Here is a 22,881-nt window from a genome sequence, read left to right on the forward strand (position 1 = left end):
TGTTAATAACACAAGGGATAGAAAAATTCCCGAGATCCTTCAACTTACGCGGCATCTTGTTCATTATAATGGCACTACAATTTTCGGTCAAACTAACCATTTCCGCCATATCACATGTTCTCCTCCCACTCAAGAATTCCTTAAGGAATTTTTCATAATTCGGCATTTGGTCAATGACATCGGTGAATGGGAGGGTAAGATGAAGTTGCCTAAGCATCTCTATGAATTTGCCAAATTGTTCATCTAATTTGTGCCTATTGAACTTTTGGGAGTATGGGAGCTTAGGTTTGATAACTTCTCTCACTTTCTCTTTCACTTTCTCAACTTGTTCTTCATCAACTCTCTCAACCCAAGGACTCCCATCTCCCTCATTTTCAATTGGATCTTTGCTAGGGTTCTCCTTCGCATCATTCTTCCTAGAAACTCCACTTTGAAGAACCTACCACTCCTAGTCACAATTGCATTCATAGAACTCTTAGGATCTAAGCCTTGTGAAGTCAAAGAAGAAAGATTAGCAAACTCTTTCAACATACTAGCCAATTGAGAAATTTGGTTTTCTAACCCCTTACTATAAGTCATCATGTCATTAATCTTCTCATTACTAAGGGTTATATGAGAATTCAACACTTGGTTTGGTTCTTAATGACACCCTCTAACCAACTCCTAGATGAAGAAGGTTGATCATAAAATCTATCACATTATCCTTGGCCCTTTGGAATAAATCTGAGTAGGTACCTCTTTGAGCATTGTTTTGAAAATTCCCCCTACTTTGATTACTCTAATTTTCCCTACCTTGATTTTGGCCATGATTTTGATTATAGTTACCATAACCTTTGTTATGATCTCCATATCCTTGGCCATGACTTTGACCATTATAACCATGGTTGTTATAGTTACCTTGAAACCCTTGGGTTCTTTGGTTCCCATGACCACTATTACGGTTATAATTATCATAGTTCCCGTGGTTGTGATAATTCCTATTCCCAACATTCCTATAAGCATCAAATCTAAGTCCAAAATCATTATTAGCAACATAATTCACTTGCTCACTCCCATTTCCATCATATTCATCATTTCTATCACAAGAAACATTGGGGCAAAAAGAAGCATCATGACCATTCATTCCACATAAATCACAAAACCAACATTCACTAATCATACAACAAGAAGAGGGAAGAGTTTTAGGGTAAGGAGATGTACCTCTCTCCTTAATTTGGGAGGGAAGAATCGGTGCTTGTGAAGTTGCACTCTCGAGCTTAACCTTGATAGATACCACCTCTTTCCCTAAATCCGAAATTTGCGTGGACAAATTGTTGATAGCATTGAGTTGATCGATCGAGCATCCCGTGGTGTTACTCTTATTTGTCGGCTCTTTCTCACCATCTTGCCAATCCATGTAATGTCTCACTAAATCCTCAATAATATCAACAACCTCTTCTTTGTTCTTGTTTATGATTGGGCCTCCCGCTCTGGCATCAAGACTTGACCTCCCTTGAGGACTCAAACCACCATAAAAAATTTGAATGATTTGGTAAATGGGGATTCCATGATAAGGACACTCACTTTGATACTCCTTGTATCTCTCCCATGCTTCATAAAGGCTTTCACTAGTCCTTTGCTTGAAACCTTGAATCAAAGCTCTTGCCTCCGTTTTCTTTAGAGGGAAGAAAAGGGAAAGAAATTCTTTAGTGACTTCATCCCAAGTTCTCAAGGAATTAGGCTTCACTTCCTTGTCTAGCAACTCTTGAGCTCTTCCAATTAGAGAGAAAGGGAATAGCTTGAGCCTTATGAATCTTGTGCGACCCCGCTCACCTTAATCGTGTTGCAATATTTCTCGAACTCTTTAAGATGATTGAGGGGACTTTCAGTTGTTCCACCACTATATTTTTGCCTTTCAATCAAGTTATCATTGCCGGCTTGATTTCAAAGTCATTTTCCGGAATTGAGGATGGAGCAATCCCGCTCTCATATTTATATGCACCCAGAGTTCCCAACTCCTTCAATATCACCCTTGGGACATCTCCCATGTTCTCTTGCACACACAATCTCAAAGGAAAATATTAGTAGCACGGCTACAAATGTAGCCTAAAGAGAAAATCTTTTTGTGTTTTTGAGATAAAGTGAAATAGACTCAACAACAATAGCAAACAACTACGCCACTCCCCGACAACGGCGCCATTTTTTATGCGGGTTGAGACTAGGTAGTTGAAACTAATCCTCCCATGGTCCAAACTAAATTTGTAAACACCTAACACACCTAAATACTAGTATTGAGGTAAGTCAAGGGTCGAACCCAAAGGAATGGGTGGAAGTTAACTATTGTCAAAGTCAAGCTATCTTGAAGTGTAAAAAGGAATGTAGGAAGTCTAAGTTCAACTAACCAATAAAGCAAACACAAAGTAAATCGATATATCAAACACTAGGGAATTAGGATCCACATATACTCGCAATGAATACACACTAATTGGGTTGGAGATTGATTAATTTGAGTATTGCGAGGGAAGATAGATAATGCAATAAAAGAGCTTGACAAGCTATCTCCTAGAGGTCAAACTAGCGCCAACTATGAAAGACTCCACTAGGAACATCAGAAACCAAACTCAAATCGATAAATGTGAGCTACAAATCAATGGTCCGTAGCAATGTAAACACACAATGCAATCTAGCATGAAGAACAAGGTTAATCACTCCTTCCAATCCATACACATGCACAAAATCAATCAACCAATTTAATTACAATACTAAATCAATCAAGAACCTCCCAATTAGCTAATGATTCATCACTAATACATGCTTCACCACATCCCTAGCTAGCAAACTACTCACAATCCATTAAAGAAATAAAAAAACAAAGCTATACAATTCATCAAATTCTTCAACATCATTCCAATTAAACCAATCAAATCAAACAATCAATAAACTTGAACATTCAACAAAACAATTGAAATCAAAAGCTATCATCAATTATCAACCATCAGTCTTCTATGTTTCTCTCTCTAAAAAATCTAAAATCTAGAGTTTCTCTCTCTAAGAAATTCAAAACCTAATTCTAATTCTCTACTTTCTAATTCCTCCCCTCTCTCTCTAAAAAAATGAAGACAAAACCGTATATGGTAAAACTAATAAAAGAGAAAGTCGTTAGTCGTCCTAAAAGAACCCGTAGAGGCACGACCTTAACTTTGAAGATGCGCGGCCGCGAGAAAAAGGGTACGGAACAGGGTAAGCGGGAGGTGCGCCCGCGCCAGTAGGCTGCGCGGTGGTCGCGCGCGCCCGTGCCTGGGAGCAGGGCAGCTTCTTTCCCTTCATTCTTGATGCTCCTTGTGCGCTCCACTTGATATTCTTGATGAACACGGAGCATGGAAGACCCTAAAAGACCCTGATGGTGGGTTCAACACGAGAAATCATCCCCCACGGCATGAATGCACGGCCTATGGTCACTAGGAACTTGCACATCTCCATACTTGAGCTTCAAATGGAGGACACTAGGCATCCTCATCGATGCAAAACTCGAGGAGAAACCTCGGGAATTCTTGGACAACGATATTAACCTTAAAAATGAGAGAAAACAAACAAATAAAAGGGAAAAAGACAAGAAAACCCAAGAAATGCATGAAAAGGAAAATCGACTAAGGAAAAAATGCAAACTAATGAAATAAAGAGCAAAAATAAGGAAAAGGGAAAGAAAAGAGCTATAAAGCAACCTAAAATCACCCTAAAAGAGAACAAATGAGTGCCATAAATGACACTCATCAAATTCCCCCAAGCTAAACTTTTGCTCGTCCTCGAGCAAAACTAAACAAGCAAGAATAAGGATGAAAGACTTATTCAAAAATGAAAATTAAAGACATAAGAAGAGAATATACGCTAAGACTCACTGTCGTAGGAAAAATTTCTTGATTTAGCGGCACATGAATCCTTGGATATTGTTTACTTTATCTAGAATTTGACTTTCATATCCCGTGATCACGACTGAGCCATTTAGGAAGGACAAAGGCATCTTTTCGGGGTGGTAATTTTTACTTTTCTAGGATAGTTTTCTTATCTTTGTTTTGGGTTTTCATTTGCTTACTTGCTAACCATTTAAGCCATAAACCCTCGTTTCAAGCCATATCTTTAGATTTTGAGCCTTTTGTTTCATTCTTGTTCCCATCATTGATTTTTGTGAAGCATTTGGTCTCTATTGTTGGAGTTTTGGTGTATGGAATGGATTGTTTAGTTCTTATAATGAATGCAAGTTTTTATTATAAATGTCTTATGAATAAAAAGAAAATGCAAAAGTTGAAAAAGCCGTACATAGTTAAAAGGGGCGAGGACAATGAAATAAAGTGAAGAAATGAAAAAATAAGAAAAAGAAAAGCACATTCAAAAGCTTTGGCAAAACATGAAAAAAAAAGTGAAAAATGAAAAATTCAAAAACTATTTTGATGTAAGTGTCTTTCTCCCTATTATAAGCATTGAGAACAATGCTTTGTTTAAGCTTGGGGGGAAGGGTTCTTAGGCTTTTTGTACATATGTTTGTGATTTTGGCTTTTCTTGTGTCGTCAATTTGACAAGGGAATAAACGCGTCCACAATTTGACAAGGGAATAAACGCGTCGTCAATTGTCTATCCCTAAATCAAATACAATTTATACAACCTAAACAAACCTAATACGAGTATAAGGCAAGCATAGGGGTCGAACCACAGAGAACGGATAAACACCACCAAATGTTATCGACAATTAAGCTAGTCCGGAATAGGAGATAAATAAACAAAAGTCTAAATATGCTAAAACAAGAAATAAAACATTAAGGGAAATGGTTTAGGAATAGCATTCACTTGAACATAAACAAAGGCATAGAAATTGAATTAATTATGAACTAAAGATGCTCAAATATCGAAATAAACACTAGTGAAAAAATTGTCATTTGAACACCCTATTTGTAACGGGCATGATAAAATCCGTTACGAAAAGAGTAATTGTAAAGGGCAAAATATTTGGTCGTTACGGAAAAAACTTATTTGTAACGGACAAACAAATGTCCGTTACGAATAATTAATAATTATAACGGGCAAATAAATGCCCGTTACGAATAGTTAATAATTGTAATGGACAAATTTAAAGCACATTACAACTAAATAACTCTTTAGGGTTAAAGATCTATTCCAGGCCATTTCCCCAGCCGCATTTCTTCCTCACTCCTCTTTCTCTCTCCTCAAATCACTCTCTTTCCGCATTTCTCTTCTTCCTCACTCATCTTCTCTTTCTCTCTCCTCAAATCACTGACTCTCTCTACTCAGTAGTCACTGCTCATATCTCCTTCTTCACTCTCTTCCTGTTCTTTGAGCTCAACAACAATGGCGTCGACTCCATTGTCAGTCGAGAAGACCACTTCTGGAAGAGAGTACAAGGTTAAAGACATGAAATCGAGCTTGCTGAAGTCGAAATGCCTGGACTTATGTCTTGTCGTACTGAATTTGGTCCTTATCAACCGTTTAAAGGTGCTAAGAACTGGATCTCTTCATATGACTATCCAAACTGCTGCTCTTATTGTGACTCTTACTGCTCTTAGTGTTGAAGTTCGTTGGTGTTCTTGCAGCATCTTCTCTACCCAGGTATAATTTCATTTATCTCGTCATTTTTCGATTTAATCCCCTTTTTTTTATCTGTGATTTGCCCTTGAATTTGGAAATTTCCAAATCTTAAACGGAGTTTTATTGTTTTTGTGGATTGGATCTTGTTGGGTTTGATTCATGATGTGATGATTTTAATGAAATGAGTAAATGATTGAGTTGTAGAATTTTTTATTTGAAATGGATTTTTTTTTTCTAGGGTTTAAGATCTCAGATCTTGAGTTTTTTGATTTTAAGAATTGTGGGTTAATTGATTAATGATAAAATTGGTGGTACATACTTAAATTATTTGATCATTTTTAGTAGATTTGGTATATAATTATTGTTAAAAATGAATAAGTGTTTAATTTATGCAATAAATAATTCGAAATGGGTTGTTCATTTCTGGATTCTTAAGATCTCAGATCTTATAAAATTATGGGGAAATTAATTAATATTAAAATGGATGATTAAATGGTGGTATTATAGAACTATATTGTATTGATTTTGTCGAAAGGATAGCTAAGCTTAAGGTATGTAATGAGCATCTTGTATGATCATTTTAAGCTAAGTTAGAAGTTCGTGTGATAAAAGTCATTGAACACATGTGAAATCTGGAATGTGATTTTGTTTGATTGATCAAGGTTAGTGCTTTTCACTAATTCGAAATGCGAGTTTTTTTGTGCAAGTGGGGATTTCAAGGTTTTTTGTGCAAATGGGATTGGATTCTTGATGTTGTATGCATTGGTTGCTGTTGCAAAATCAAAGTTTAACAAGTTATTAAACTGATGTGTAGTCCACCTTTAACTGATTTGCATAACATTCGTCCAGCAGATGCAAATGGTAAAAAGTTCTAATCTCATTATTTTATGCTAGTGAGGCAATACCTTATTATTTTTGCCTAGCTTTACAGGATCTTTGGAGGCAATGTGGATGGGAGAATATGGTGGATGCTGCTAATATGGCTGCCGTTTTTTTTTTTAACTGATCTGATTTTCTCTTAGAAGGCGTTTTATCTTCTAGTTCTGTTTTTGATTGTATTCCATGGTCTAATATTATACAAGATGGGAATGTTGCTGATCATTATCTTACTAGTAGTGTCGTTTCATACTGTTCTGAATAAATATGGGAAGATTATTGCTACTGTAGGTTTTTTTTTTAAAGGTAAGATTAAAAGCATTAGGATGTCCTCCTCAAGAGGGTCGAGGGGTACTCCTAATGTAAAGATTATTGCTAGTTGTGTTTGTATACTTATAACTTATCTTTTAAAATACTTGCTAAATCTTTTGCCAAAAAAGATAAAGAGTATGGGGCAGAAAAGTGAAAAGGGTAAAAATTGAAGATTCAGTTTTAGAGCCGATCAAAATTAACTTATTTATCTATTGGGTTATTTTTAAATGAATTAAAATAAATTGAAAATTACCCTTAAACAAGCTCTAAACTTGGTTATTTTTTTGCCGTTGTTGATGAGTATGAATTTCACTTGAAACATGATAATAAAATGTTGTTTTGAATAGTACCCCACAAAAGGATATTCTATTTGGATTGGAAAAGCTATGTAATAATTATTTTTTTCCATTAAGTGAGAATTCTAAAACTCTTGATTTATGTATTTACTTTTTCCATTTTTACGAGTTTACCTGTTTGCCGTGTTATGTCTTTGTGAACATAATGCTGTATTATATATGAATGATCAAGAAACAGGATGTACTAAGGAAGCAGAAGATTTGAGCATATGTGGAAATGAGACTCCGAGAACTGTTATTCACGAAAAGCTTGATGAAGCTCTTAAACAAGAATTTTTCCAACAAAGTAATTGGCAGCATACTTTTTCTTGAACTTTTGACCTTAGTCTTCATTTAAAAAGGCTCTAACTTATTTTCTTGAATTTTCCTTTAATCTATGTAGCAATGTCGGTTGGTTCAATCAAGAAAAATTTTATCTGAAAGCTAATTTGGTGTATATGCTATATTTGATAATATGTTTGTGGCATTGAAATATTTGGATTTGTTAAAAATTATTATAATAATTTGGATGATAAATGGAAAGAAGAATAGGGGTATTTGTAACTAGCACTTGAAATGCTAGTTACAAATGCCCCTAATTTTTTGTCTTATTCGGAGATTATTCGTAACGGACATTGTAATTGCCCGTTACGAATAACTACTTATTCATAACGGTCACTTACAATGTCCGTTACGAATAAGTAGTTATTCGTAACGGGCGTTTCAAGTGCCCGTTACAAATAATGGGTTATTCGTAATGGGCACCTGAAACGCCCGTTACGAATAACTACTTATTCGTAACAGACATTGTAAGTGCCCGTTACGAATAAGTAGTTATTCATAACGGACGGTGCCCGTTACGAATAATAATGGCCATCTGTAACGGCCGCATACGTAACGGACGCTGCCCGTTACGGATGGGCCCTTTTTGCCCGTTACGGATGGCCTTTTTTCCACTAGTGAAAGGATCCAATCTAGCCGCCTTCCGGGGTCAATTGGCTTCTCCTAACATAGCCTCTATGCTTCCACATTAGAACCATATACTAGGAGGTACTATTAAATAACAATCGATAATAATGAACCTTAGCTAAGTCAACTTCCGTTCCTTGTTAGCAAAGATTCACCTTTAATCAACCAACAATGTGCACTTGCAAGAAGATTCAAGAATATCAAGCATATAAAGACTTTAATCACAAATAAATCAATTCTAACCTAGAACATGCTCAAGATCCAACTACACCACAACCATCCCCTTAATGGGGAAATTACTCACTAATCATGATAACAACAAGATTCATCAACAAATAATCAAGAATCAACATGATTAACAAGCAATATCAACAACAAAAACAATAGTCAAGAGAAAGCAAATAAAATAGAGGAGAGAGAGTTAGAGATTCTCATTGATTGAAGATGAAAGTCTACAAACAAGATGATCAATCTTCTTCTTCAAAATCCAAGCTCAACAATGGTGAAACCCTAACTTTCTCTCTCTAAACTACTCTAATCCTAAGCTAAACCTAGAGAGAGAATCTCTCCTAAAACAAGGGAAAAAAAATCTAAAAGAATGAAGTTCTCCCGTACAAAACAAGCCCCGCAATATATAAAGAATCGCGCAAAAACGCTGAACAGGACCCGCTGTGCGCCCGCGCAAGGATCCGTGCGCCCTCGCAACGGCCTGCGCTCCCTCTCAGCGGCCTGCGCGCCTGCGCAATGTAGCTGCGCGCCCGCGCATTTGTGGGTTGCGCGGCTTGTGCTTGGGTGTGGGCGCCCGTGCTGATGGATGCGCGCCTGCGCACCGTAGCTGCGCGCCCGCGCGGTGTAGGTGTGCGCCCGCGCACATGTCGCGCACAGGCCGCGCAAAACTTTCTGCCTCGATTCTGCAATTTCGCCAATTTTGCGTGGGTTCTCACAGGGCTGCGCGCCCGCACATTTTTCGCGCCCTTGCACCTTGCTTTCTTCGATTCTTCTCTCATGCTTCCTTGGCTTCTTCTTTGCAATCCAAGACTTCAAATACCTAAGCACAAACACCAAGGGAAGGAATAAGGTATAGGGAACGGTGCAAACACGCAATGAAGGCAAGCATTCAACAATATACGCGATTTAATTAAAAATATATCGAGACATGTATGCACGCATTATTTGAACAAAACAACTGCAGAACACCCTAAGACAAGCTAAAACAAGGCATAAACACTATCCTAGGAGTGACATAAAATGTCACACATCATTTGGCTCTAGGGAAGATTAGATAATGACCTACATTTTCCCTACGTTAGCGCGCAACCGATTTACATGCTCGCGACAGTCGCGCGCAACCCATACAATTGCGCTCGCCCTATTCTGTCGCGACATGTTTATTGGGTTATTTCCGTATTTCGGATTACCAAGTAATGGAATATCAATGAAATCTTATGACTAATCTATACCCTTGCCTTTGTTATTGTTGTTTCCTTTTTTATTTTTTATTTTTTTATTTTTATTTTCTATTTTTCTTTTCCTAACTTCTTTTTTATTTTTTTTCCTTTTGAGTTCCTTTTTCTACTTTTTCCCTTTGTTTGTTTTTTATTTTTTTCATTTTAGTTTCGTTAATTTTTCGAGGGGGGTCTGTCGGGAACCCTTTCCCCCCTCGGAAATTTTTTTGCTTTTAAACACTTATGGAAATTAAAAAAAAAGCAAGATATGATATATACAAAAATGTGTCATATGTACAACAATCAAAAAATAATAATTTACATATACATCTTCCATAAGGAAAAAAAAATGATAATTAAAAAAAGAGAGAAATAATAAAAATGGGAGTCAAGATGCTCGGCGGATTCCAAAAGGCTGTTGTACATCCTACAAAACCCAAAACAAAGATTAATACATGAACTCGTAATAACTTTGATAAAAAATATATATAAACAGAACTTATCGCGACCATCCGATGATCACGGCATGATAAAGTCACGAGGGCTCTCCGATAAGTAGCTCGGAAAACACGCATAATCCTCACCATGACGTTCACAGTCTCCCGCGGAACCTGTTCAAACAAAAAAATAACAAAGGATAGTTATTAAAAATGTATGTGATGTACGAAAAAGAAAAGATATATATGTACAGAATAAACATACCGACTCAACTGTCTCTGGTACAAACGGTATGTCCTCATCCTCCGCCGCCGTGGGAGGCACCCAACCACCCAGCTCGACCCACTAAAAATAGAATAACAAAAGGAGTCAAAATTCCGAACAATAGATAAAGAAAGGAAAAGGAAAAGAAGAAAAATACTAAACGGAACGAAAGCTGGAAAATGAGTCAGCTTGGATGCAACGAATGTCGGGTAAGATGCACCCGGCAGCACCAGTTGCTTCGCTGGATAACCAAGGATCGCCTGAGCTCGATCCTTGGTAGATAGCAGATCCGGACCATCCGGATCGAAGGGTTCGCGGGAACCAATGGCTCCTCAGACGAAAATTGCCAGACGACTCGCTTGCCCAAAAACCAAGCGTCCGTCCGCTGAAGCACGAAAATTCCCTAATAGACGGCCTCAGGGACCCCGATAATCAAACTCCAAGGGCGGAGATCGATTTACAAAATCACAACCACATGAGAAAGTCACTCGAAAAAATGCATGTGTGTTGTCAAAATCATACTCACCGACGCACGAGTCGCCGAAAGAATCCTCTGACGAAAGTTGCCAGCTGTAGTTGTTCACTTCTTCCTAATCATGACTAGGCGATGGCCGATAGGGAAACGAGCCTCCCCGAGTATCCTGGAGGCTAGGAAAGGCACGTACGAGTACCCCCAAGCCTAAAAAAGAACACAATGATCAAAAGAGCCAAAATGGTGATAAAAAAATAAAAGATTAAGATAAATATGTACCTCAAGGATACGACCATGCCATGAAATGGAGATTCGAGGCACCTCAGTAGCTGCCGCGGAATCCATCACCCGGGTCGCCTTGCCCATAGCTGTAAGCATACGGGCATACGACACCTCCGCCCAACTCAAGTTACCCACTTGCCCTAAATTATTAAGGCAAATAACCCGATAGCAAAACACTCTCCCCAATCACTCAGAAAAGTGAGGGAAAGAACGTGTAGATAAATTATTTTTATCTTTTTCCAGTTCCTTCGAGGAATCATGAGAAGCTAGATTAAGGGTTGATTTGAAGCTAGTGTAGAGAACGCAACCCGATTAGTTGGAGCTAGGGTGAAATGATCCTCATTAGTTCTCTATGCTTAGCATATTTTATGTGTCAATCAGCCATTGACATCTTGGAACGTGAATACATTTATTTATTTAGAAAGGTCTACATTCATTGGTGCCTGTTCTTATCTTTTGTCCTAATATGAACTTGTGTTTTTCTTTCTCTTTTTATGTTTCTTGTTCTTTTTGTTATTGCCCTGCCTTGGTTTTTGTGAAGAGTTGTGGGTTAAGCTCATCACGAGAACACACTCGTCCTCTAGGACGATCTAGGGGTTTAAAGGGCTTGTCTTTAGTTGCTAAAATTGACCATGATTCCTACGAAAGTGAGTTAGTGTACATTCTAACCTCCTTTAGTGTGATAGCTTTGCTTGAATAATTCACTCTCCTTCTCTCGTGTTTTGTATTAATTTGCTCGACGACGAGCAAAAGATTAGCTTAGGGGAGTTTGTTAAGTGACTTTTATGTCACTTTTAGGGTATTTTTATGCTTATTTTTCGGTTTAGTTTCTCTTACTTTCATATTTTATGTTAGTTCATTTTATTTTACTTCGTACTAGTTAATAATTCCTCTTTTCTCTTACTTTCATATTTTATGTTAGTTCATTTTATTTTACTTCGTTTTACTTTATATAGTTCTACCCTCGTCTTTGGTTTTGGTTGTAGGTGTGTTCGGGTCGGTGCTCGTTTTTCAAGTTCAAATCAAGTTCGAAATCTCAAGTTTGAGTCAACCTTTTTTATGTTAGTTCAAAAGTTTGTCCTCTTTTTCTAGCCCCTTATCATACACCCCACAATTCACCAAACCTACACCACCTACTCCCCTGCTTCTCTTTACAAACAGCCTAAAATTCCTACCACTAACTACCAAAACCAACCTCAACCTCTGTTAATCCACCAGTGCCACAACAACAACTAACCACCAATCTTTTACACATAAGCAGCAGATGCGCAATCATCAACCCTTCCCCAGCCAACTCCAACGCAAATCGCACCCAGACACCCTCTAATTACCACCGCACACCACAACAAAATAATGCAAAGGTAACAGTACAAAACCATTAACTAATATAAACAAAGTATTGCCTTGTAACTAAGGCAACACATATGAGGCGAAGTATACGCCCCCGTTGTCTATTCATAAGGCAACACATTTTTATTCAAAGGCAACAATTTTAAAAGCCAAAGTAAAATGATACATAGGCAACACTTTTACAAAGACAACAAATGAAAAATGTTGCCATCTAAGGAGACAATTCAAAAATATTTCTAAATGTTGCCACTCTCAAGCATTTAGTAGTTGGTAGGGCTCGAACTTGTGACCTCAAAGTCACAAGGTGAGTTCCCCACCAACTTCACCAAACTTTCATATATATAAATATATATATATATATATATATATATATATATATATATATATATATATATATATATATATATATATATATAACACTCGCCATAAAAGAAACATCTTAAATTATGTTGTCTTTTTAATATAAATGTTGCCATAGATGGCAACATAGATATTAATGTTACATTTTCAAACAATAGTTTTGTTATTGTTATCTTTTCATGCAACAATTATTATGTTTGTTGTCTTAGGCAAGAAAAAGGTAACACTTTAAGCGACTGTTGCCTTATATAGTCTAGAGCAACACTTTTTTTCCTGTTACTTTAGTTCAAGGTAACAAATAAATATTGTTGCGTTAGACTATTAAGATTAACATTTCTGTAAGTGTCGCAATCTTAAGTGTTCCCTATTCTCATTTTTTTTAGTGGCAATAACTACAACAGCAACGGCCACACATCCCCTTCATCAACCGCAATTAATTATAACACCGTCACTACAACCACTCACCTACGAGCACAACCGCAGCCATCAGCATTCCCAGCGCAGCAATTAACAACCTACAAGCACAACCGTAGCAATCAGCATTCCCAACGCAGCAATTAACCACCAACGAGCACAGCCGCACCTCCCACCTTTTCCCTTCGCACCACCTGAGACCACCAAATCCGCTACTACAGCAACAAATCAACCTCACGCGACAACAACCAGACTCGCAACCACCGTCAACAACAGTGGCTGCAACAACCCAAACCCCCGCGGGCGTGGACCAGGCTGCCGCGGGCGCGAAAAGGAGGTCTTCCTGCTTTGGCCAATACCTTGTAGATAGCTAGGAGATGCCCTGCCACTGGCGCGGCCTTTACCCACTGGGGGCACGGCTTTGTCCGTTGCGGGCGCGACTTTCTGGGTCTTCTTCACGCTCTATTCCCAGATATTCTTTCTTTCTCTTCTTTTATATATATAGGACGACCTTCCATAGACTTAAGAGGATCCAATTATTCAACTTTTTTACATTTTCTCTATCCTCTAATTAAGACTAGGGTTAGATTAGGATTTTTTAGAGAGAAAGTTTGGATTTCAATGGAGATTTGAGATTTTGAAAAAGAAAATTTTTGGATTCTCATCTCAATTATTCAATGAGATTTTCTAACTTTCTCTCACCTTTATGGCTTTCATTAATTCTTGTGTTTGCTTAATTCCTTATTGATTTGAGTATTTAATTAGATTCTTGTTTGATTCTTGCTTTAATTCTAGTTTCAACTTGTTTTCCTTGTTTTTCTTCATCTTGTTTGCTTAGATTTTTCTCTAGGGATATGGATGAAGGCAATGTTGATGTTTTAATTGATTAATTGTGTTTGAATTTGAGGCTTGATGGTGAACATGGATCATGACTTGATTGCTTAGGCTCTTTCTAGCTAATTTCCCCTATGATTTTTATCGTATTCTTAATTAATTGTGCGGGAGTAAGTTAATTGAGGGTTTAATTTCATCTATTTTAAGGCTAGTTTAATTGTGCGGAAGTGAGTTAAATGTGTTGATTTCTCCCTTAGTCCTTGTGGTTTGATCCTTTTATTGCCCCTATACTTGTATTAGGGTAGTAAAGTGTTTATAAATATAGTTTGATTAGGAGGAGATAGTTTGTGACCTATTTCCCTACCTACTATCAACCGATTGCTTTCGAAGCTTCTAGTCCGCCTTACTGGGAGAAGGCTTGCTTAATTGCCCTTGCACAACAGCCAGATGGAGTTAGTAGCCATCGGGAAAAAGATAATTAACCGATCAAAAACTGGTTAAGTGCAAATTGGCTCACCTTGGGAGGAGTGTTCGCTTCTTGTTAGTTGGGCTTCCGTTTGCAAAGAATCGATGCTCGGTAGAAGGCTGCGGAATGAGCAGTCGGTTTCTTAGAGGCCGTCAGCTTCTCCAATGCTTTATCTACAAAACAAGTCAAGTGGTTAGAAAGATAAACAAACAAAGGTCAAATCTTGCAACAATTGAAAAACATTGAGCCAACTACTTCTCGGCCACTCAATGTTATGGCTGCAAGAGGCCAAGTAAGTCCCATCAACTAGCCAGTTATGGTGTGGAATGTAGTTAAGGGGGACAATATCTTTCTCTCCAGACTCTTCGTTTGATCGAATGGTCAATTTGAAAAGATCCCGGTAAAAAAACTTGTCCCTGGCCCTCCTTGGGACAAGCAGTAGTTGAGCCTCTCTAGAGAGCAGAGGAGGGTTTCGGCTCCACCGATTGTATTTTTTGTTCTTTACAAGGTTAGGGGAGGAGATGATGTAAAATTTGCTCTGCAATCCTTTAACTTGATATCCTTCCCAACAGCCATTATATAGCCCTTATGGCTAGAAAGAGTGTACCAGCCGAGGCCGCTTGATTTGGGGGTCCAGCTGAGGTAATGCATCTAAGTAAAGGCATCAAAGCTTCACTCAACCTCCAGCATTTCACAGGCATTAACGAACCCTAGAATATTCCCAAGAGTTGGGGGCAAGTTTCTAGACACCTAGCTGTTATCCGTCCAAAATCCTCTCCACGGCCGGATGCCGAATAGAGAGGTAACCTCAAGTCGGCTTGAATGGCCGCCTCATAGTAGCAAAATCATTTGCTTCCATAACTTTACCCTTTTGGCCAAATAATCGTGTCCTCAGCACTCGGGAAACAAATAATGTAGCCATGTCCTATGACATGATCAACTTTAAACTCCCCCACCTTTTGCGCCATAGTCTTCCGCCAGCCAGCGGGAATATGTTGGAAGTAAGAGGCATATTGATGTTAACGATTGGCAGAAGACTTGGCCCAGCCCTCGCCCATTTCTACGGAGAGGGATTCTGTCGCCGTGTCTTACTTAGAACATTTTCATTTTAGAGTCCACATAGACTCGGTCAGAAGTAGACGGCTCTGATTCACCGTTAGAACTACCGAACCTATAACCCGAATAGAGAGGCCTGATGAACAGAGCCAGCTAGAAGCATCATCCCTTAAATCCTCCTCTGATTCTTCTAAAATTGAATCACTAGGGGTACTTGGAGTGCCAGGCGGCAAATAAGAAAGTTCGCTAACAGGCACCCTAAAAGATCCATCTAGATTTCTCCTCCTAGTTGGTTGTTTGGTTCTAGCCATAGTGTCTTACACAGACATAGAGACGGTAGAATTCGGGGAAGTTCGCAAGGGGGAGTCCAAGAAGTAGTAGTCGGAACTCCAAGTTCTAGATTAAGCTGTCCCAGGTGACTGCTGATCACTAACCTAGGCCGTGCCGTGCGAGTTAGGGAAACTATTTTCGAAAGAAAAGAAGCAACAACAAAAATAAAAAGAGAGAAAAACAGGTGGTCACCTTACATTTGGAAGTACGGAGGACCCTTGAAAATTTTTGGACGACTGTAAAAACAGCAGGACAAGGAGCAGGCGGCAGATGCTTTTCTTAGAAAATGACAAAATGTATCAAAGTCAAAGTTTCTCGCCCAAAGACTTTTTTTCGTAAACGTGCGAAATGATGGGAGACGGTGTGAAAGATTATTTATAGAGGGGTTAAAACTATAGGGATAAAACCCTAAGTTTACCCTAGGTAACGATAAAAATGTGCACCAATGCACGAGTGACACGTGTCACAGGAGCCACGTGGCACGCCACGTCACCCCTGTGAGGGGAAAATGTTTTGGGGATTTTTACCCTGCCATGTGGATCCCTCAAAGCATGACACGTGTCACCCTACGAAGAGTCCAAAGTGGACCAACTAGGGCATGACACATGGCATATAGATACCTCCTAAGGGATTGGCGGCTTTTAAGGCCCAATTCTCGAGATAGTCAAAAGACAGCGTAGCCCACAGTCCTAGGTTTTGTGACCTAAATAGGGGCACAATTTCCAAGGACCCTATAAATAGGGAAATACCCTCAATTTTAGGGGCGCGTTCAATCATTAAGTCATTTTTACTCTCGAAAACTGAGAAACACCTGATCTCGAAATTCGAGAATATATTTACTTTTCTGCACTCTTTTACTCTGAATCTTTACTAACTTAATCGTCGAAGGCGAAACTCCGACCAACCGGAGCTTCCGTCAGTTTGCAACCGGACCAAACTTAGTGACGTAACTATCCCAAAGGACACGAAAAATCATGAAACAGATTCGATTACCCATAAAAGGGAAAAATATTTTAATAATTTAAATATTATTTCCTAGCCTAAAAGTGATATTTTATATTATATAAGTATGCTGGAATTTTATTTAAGTCGTGAAAACTAAGTCCTTTTGAAAGGATTTAAAGTACCCACTTAAATAAAAGGTTTTATGGCTTTTATGTCATTAAATTGCGTTGATTAGTAAGGTTTAAAGAGTATTATAGTTGCTGGAAATTTGTGAGAATAGTGGATTAATTATATTTATGTGTTTCTAATTTAGGAAGCTTCGAGCTAGGTGATTTCTAGCGAGTGTGGCCGAGTTTAGGCAATATTCAAGGTACGTATGTGCACAAGAATATTTGTGTATACATAGTGTCATGTAAGGATTGTGAATTATCTTTTAAGTGATGAACAAGTAGCATGTTTGGTTGATTAATTACATGGAATTGATGTTGGTTAAACATGAACTATTATGCAATTATGTGAATATGTTATTTGAAGCATGATACAAGTTGAATATGTATGAATCATAGAAGTATGTTTTATTTATAAGTATCAAGAAATCATGAAATTAATAAGCAAGGCTTATGTATGTTTAAAAGAGCTATAATTAGAATTATTGAGCACGATTTATGAATTTAATTCTCACCCATATTGGTGTGGAGCCAAGAAGTTAGTTTATTTATTTACTTGTTCAATTAAGTTGAGACTGAGTCAAGAAAGTTTATTAGTGCATTCTATGCACCAAGGTAGTAATCGTACAATTTTGCGCACAAAACTAGGCAAGGAACCCTAATTAAAATAAATAGTATGTGCTCACTAATTAATTCTAGAATGAATTGGAAGTGTGTATTGAATGTTGTTGTGTTTGTTCTTGATTGATTGGTTGGAGTCATAACAAGTTAAATTGGTAAATGTAGACACCTACTTTTGGCCTCCTGTTTCGACAGGAAGTGCGATGATGTTATAAAAACTCGTTCTTTAAGCTAGATTAAAGTTAAAGTGTTTTTGGACTATGAAATGTGTTATGAAGTAAGTTAAAACCCATATTTGAGACCAAGTTATCTTAGATCCTTGTCCGATTACTAATTAGGCCTAAAACATACTCATAAATGTTTAAACTTGATTAATAACGGACCCAAATGTGTCAAGTGCAATGATTGGATCTTATAAACACCTAAAAATGTCTCCCCAAAACAAAACCCGATGATGAACAACCTTTCACCGCCATTATTGGTAGGGTTGAGTATTTAATCCTGGGGGTGCTTAAAGTCCATGTTCGATCAAAATCAGCTCACAAAATAGTCAACAGATCAGTCCTAATGTTTAGTCAAAGCATAGTCCAATTTGTATTTTTGGCCCGAAACTTTTTAATAAATTTCGTATTATTTATTAATTGAGCCTTATTAATGAATAATGAACCTAAATGGCCCGAAATCATGAAAGGAAACTTAAAAATACTGAGCGTAATTAGGTTAAAATTAATATGGAAAAAATGTACACCATATCACGGCGCCATGTGTCGCGCCACGGTGAAAATTGCTGCATCGCGGCATTCTTTGTCGTGTCACAGTACATATGCCGTGACACGGGAATTTTCCGTGTTTTCTCCGCGTACATTATTTCACGTGCTTTATCTATCTGAATAATTTTAGGGCAAAAAGTGTCACGCGTCATGGTAATATATACCGTGTCACGCCAGTCACTGTCGTGTCACGGTGCCCTTTATTAGGGTTTTTAATCTTTTAGGGTTCCGTGTGTTCCCTCTACTCATTTCCTCTATAAATACGAGCCTTATTTCTATAGTTCGGGGCATCAAATAATCTGAATTCTCTCTTCTATGCTCTAGCCTAAGCACTAGCCTACCTTATTCTCTCACAATACTTCCCCCAAGCACTCCAAGGAGTTCGTACTTTACCCGAGGTTCCATCCTTAAACCAAGGTGTGAAAGGTAGAACTGTTTGAGGGTCTGGCCCCAAATCAACTCTATTTAATTTAATTTTAATTATTTTTTTATTAATTTCCTTGAAGTTATTAACGCGTTTATTATTTTATAGTTGCAAGCAAACAAAATCAAAGTAAGGAATCATGTTCCTTTTATTTCTATTATTTTTCTAACGATTTTAAATTATGTTTGTCATATATTAATTGTTGGATTATTGTTAAATTGCTTCCAATATTAATGTTGATTTTTACTATATTTATTGATCACCATATTGCATGATTAAAGGGAATATGTAATTGAAAATCACGACTAAGAAGATAATTAAGACAACCTTTTAAGGTTCCGTTTTAATTTTGCTGTTTAATCAAGTGATCACGATATTTTAGAATTATGTGTTGCATTAATATTCAACCAATTTAACATAGTAATAGTTTGGAGCGAATTGAATCTTTATTTGCATGCCTTTGAGATCGCAAGAAATCTTTTTTCATAATAAGAATCGAGTAGAGGCCAATACGGGCGAATGTGACTCTATGACTCACTTCGTACCATCATCCCCGATCCTCCTTTCGTGGTTCCAAACCATATGGAGTTAGTAATCTAATGGATTATGAATGGGTTGTAACCTTCACGGGTCAATCGTTATTGCCTTTCGTTGTCCCTTTATTCGTGGTTGCCTTTTATGATCCGTGAACGGTTTACAAGTTCCTTAAAAACTTGTTAGCGGCTCCCTACTTTATTTGTTCCTAATTGTATATGTCAATTCCCACTTCCTATGAGTGCTAAGCATATTCACACATGCTTAACGTAGGTGCACTTCAAACGACGCCTTGGTGAAACTTGCAATGAGCATTGGGGTCATGTTTTGTCTTCACAACCATTGATTGGCATGTTTTGTCCCAATTTATTGCAATTGTCATGATTACATGTTGATCCCCATTCCTAGTGTTTTATTTATTTTGTTGTTTGTTTGTTAGTTGTTAGTGTTACCTCTTTACCCTTGTCTTCGACCTAGCTTAGGCGCCTAAATTGAAAGTATTTGAACTTAATTGTTCCTTTGGGTTCGACCCTTGACTTACCTCTATACTTGTATTTAGGTTTATTAAGTGTTTATAAATTTAGTTTGACTTAGAGAGGATTAGTCAACGACCTAGTTTTCCCCACACCAAAATGGCGCCGATGCCAGGGAATTCTATGTTTGAGTGTTTTTTATTGTTTGAGTCTAGGTCTTTGTATATACTTTTCTTTTATTTGATTTTTGTGTGTTTAGTAGTAAAAAAAAAATGGCATGTCTCTCATTTCCTCAATATGACAATGAGCCTTTTTGTGAATATTTTAATAGACTTGAGGGATTTTTGGACTTTAATTGTTGTAATCTTTGGGAGGCTTGCGAGATTTGTTATTTTGGTTTGAATGAGCAAACTAGGGATGAAGTTGAATGCATGCATAATGGTGAATTTAGAGCATTGTCAATTGATGATGCTTGGGATTTTTATGTTTGGTTTGCTTGGGATGTCTATAATTGGGGTAACCATGATTCTAATATTAATGTGCAATGCCTTGATTTTTTAATTATTAGCATGAATCCCCATGAATTGTCATATGATCCCATGATTGAACCTAGAACAAACGATTTCAACTCTATTTCCTCTTTTCTTCATGATATTGAGGTACATGCTCAAGTTGATTCTAATGGTGTGTTTCAATATTCTTCATTATTTACCATGCCTTCTTGTGATGTGCTTTGTTCCCTAAATGATGAATCTCATGAGTTTAATTGTACCCCCCACTCCCCAATGTGATGAATATGCTCATGATCTTAATGTTGATTCTTCTAGTCTTTGTTGTTCCTCTTCTTCTTTTGTTGAACCTCAACCTTCTACACCTTTTAAATTTCTTATTGCTATTTTTGAAACTCAAATTGGGCATATTGAGCTTAGTAATGAGCTTGGGCCTAGTAAAGAGTCGATTCTTAATTCTATGAGGAGTCAATTAGAGATGATGAAAAAGATTAAGGAGCATTTTGAGGAGGAAAGAAGGAGAGGTGGAGAGCTAGAAAGCCATTTGTCATCTTTGATGCTTGTTTGTGAAAATGCTAAATCCAATGTGTGTTTTGAGGATGATAATGATGATTTTGAGCAACCAAGAGAGTATGAGAATCCTATTAGTGAGCATTTGAGTGATGATGGAGGAGTTGAGAATGTAGAGAATGTTGATTTCAAAAACCTCAACCCTCCTTCCCATCTTAATGAGTCTCTTATGCATGATTGTGATTCTTCTATCCATGAGTATTTGGACTTGTTTGAGGTTATGTCCAATGTGTTCTTTAAGAGTCAAAAGAAAACCCATAACCTTTTTGATGAGTTCATTGAGGATTCTTCATGGAAGAGAGATGAGTTTGAAATAAATTTGCATCCATTCATGCATGGTTTTGAGACTCTGGACTTTCAAGAAGTTGAGGGAGTAGTTGTTCATAGTTGTGATGGAGGGGATTATGTAGTTCCTCTTGCAAGTTGGATGTTTGAGGGAGATGGAGATTGAGATTATGAGTGTTCTTCTTTTGAGGATTCTATGATTGATTTCCAAGCTCTTATTGGTGATTTGAGGCATGGTGGTAAAAAAAGAGTTCATTTATGAGACCATCGCCCCTATTCCCTCTTCTCATGTCCCTTTTTCAAAGAGATTTAACCATATCCCCTACATTCCTAAGTCTCTCCCTTCCTTTGTTAAAGAGCCTATTGGGGACCCTCCTTCTATTTGTGATATTCAAGATCCCCACTCATTGATTATTGAGGAAAAGGGTGATTTTTCCACCCAAAAACATTTTGAGGAGAGTTTGCCTTATTTTTCTTTTTCTTCTTCTTTATCTTCTTCTTCCTTTTCTTATCTTGTTGAATTTTCCTTTGATTCTTCTTCTTCTTTCGTTTGGCATCTCTCTCCTCATAGGTGTGCACTAAGCTTGTTTCACACCTTCATTTTGTCATGTGAATACCTACTTTCATATGAAATGTGTTAGTAGTGCATTTGACAAGCTCTTGCGTTCGTTGCAATATTATTTTCTAGAGCGGTCGAGCTTGGACCTTAAGCAAGCCTTTCTCGGGAAGTAACCCGTGTTTTATTACTTTCATTTTCTTTTCTCTTTAGAATAGATTTTCTCTCATAGCAATGTTTGTGTGCCTTTTGCTAGGTACATGACTTGATATACTTTGGTGCATTGGTTTGGATCAAGAATCAAGGAAGTTTGATTCCGCATTTGCTAGCATATGGAAGACAAGATTCAATTATATAGGAAAGTGACTTTAAAAGGGTTAATTGGGTTATTTGTGGGTAGTTATACCCACCTAAATCCGGTAATATCTTTCCTTGCTTTTTCTCTAATGGTTGATAACTTGTTGGACATGTGTTGGTTTGTTTGATTTATCTCTTTGTTTTCCCATCCCGTGGATTATTTGAGTTATGTATTGAGCATGTTGTCTCATTCAAGCTTAGGGGAGGGTATTCTATCATGTTTGGTGGGATGTTGATTCATATATGCCATGCACAATTGTATATGCATTTCCATGTTCTTTATTTTGAAAAAATCCATAAAGATTTTTGTTTATATCAAGGAAAATTTGCAATGTGTCTTTGTTTTGTTTTTTCTTTGGACATAATACTTTTTTGATTTGTATAGTTGAATGCTTTTCTTCATAAATGGTAACGTTGTGCACGGTTTGAGAGTATGTTTGGTTAATTCTAGGATAGAGTATGCTAAGGTAGTGTCTTTAGAACTTTTGGGACCTTGAAGCCGGATTCTAATTATTTTTGAAAAGTTGAAATTGCTCCCTTTTGGTGAATTTGAAACTAATAGTGAATTTTTGCTACAACCATGTGAAGTTTAATTCTTTTCAAGCCTTCTACATATTTTGCATGAGCGGCACATGGATCCTTGACTATTGTATGCTTTATCTAGAACTTGACTCTTATCTCTCAAGATTGCGACCGAGCCATTTAGGAAGGACAAAGGCATCATTTCGGGGTAGTGATTTTCTTTTTCTAAGATAGTTTTCTATTTCTTTGTTTTGGGTTTACATTTGCCTTCTTGCTAACCATTTGAGCCTTATACCTTTCTTTTCAAGCCATATCTTTAGCTTTTGAGCCTTTTGTTTCATTCTTGTTCCTATCTTTGGTTTTTGTAAAGC

General features: G+C 37.5%; 1 non-coding gene across 1 annotated transcript; it reads left to right on the plus strand.

The window, feature by feature from the left end:
- Positions 1-1,541: 1,541 nt before the first annotated feature.
- Positions 1,542-1,647, plus strand: LOC145573325 (small nucleolar RNA R71). Its single transcript, XR_014097373.1, has one exon. It is a non-coding gene; the product is annotated as a small nucleolar RNA R71 (small nucleolar RNA).
- The last annotated feature ends 21,234 nt before the right edge of the window (positions 1,648-22,881 follow it).

Source organism: Chenopodium album, chromosome 12 (genome assembly GCF_948465745.1).
Source record: "Chenopodium album chromosome 12, dcCheAlbu1.1, whole genome shotgun sequence".
NCBI lineage: Eukaryota > Viridiplantae > Streptophyta > Magnoliopsida > Caryophyllales > Amaranthaceae > Chenopodium > Chenopodium album.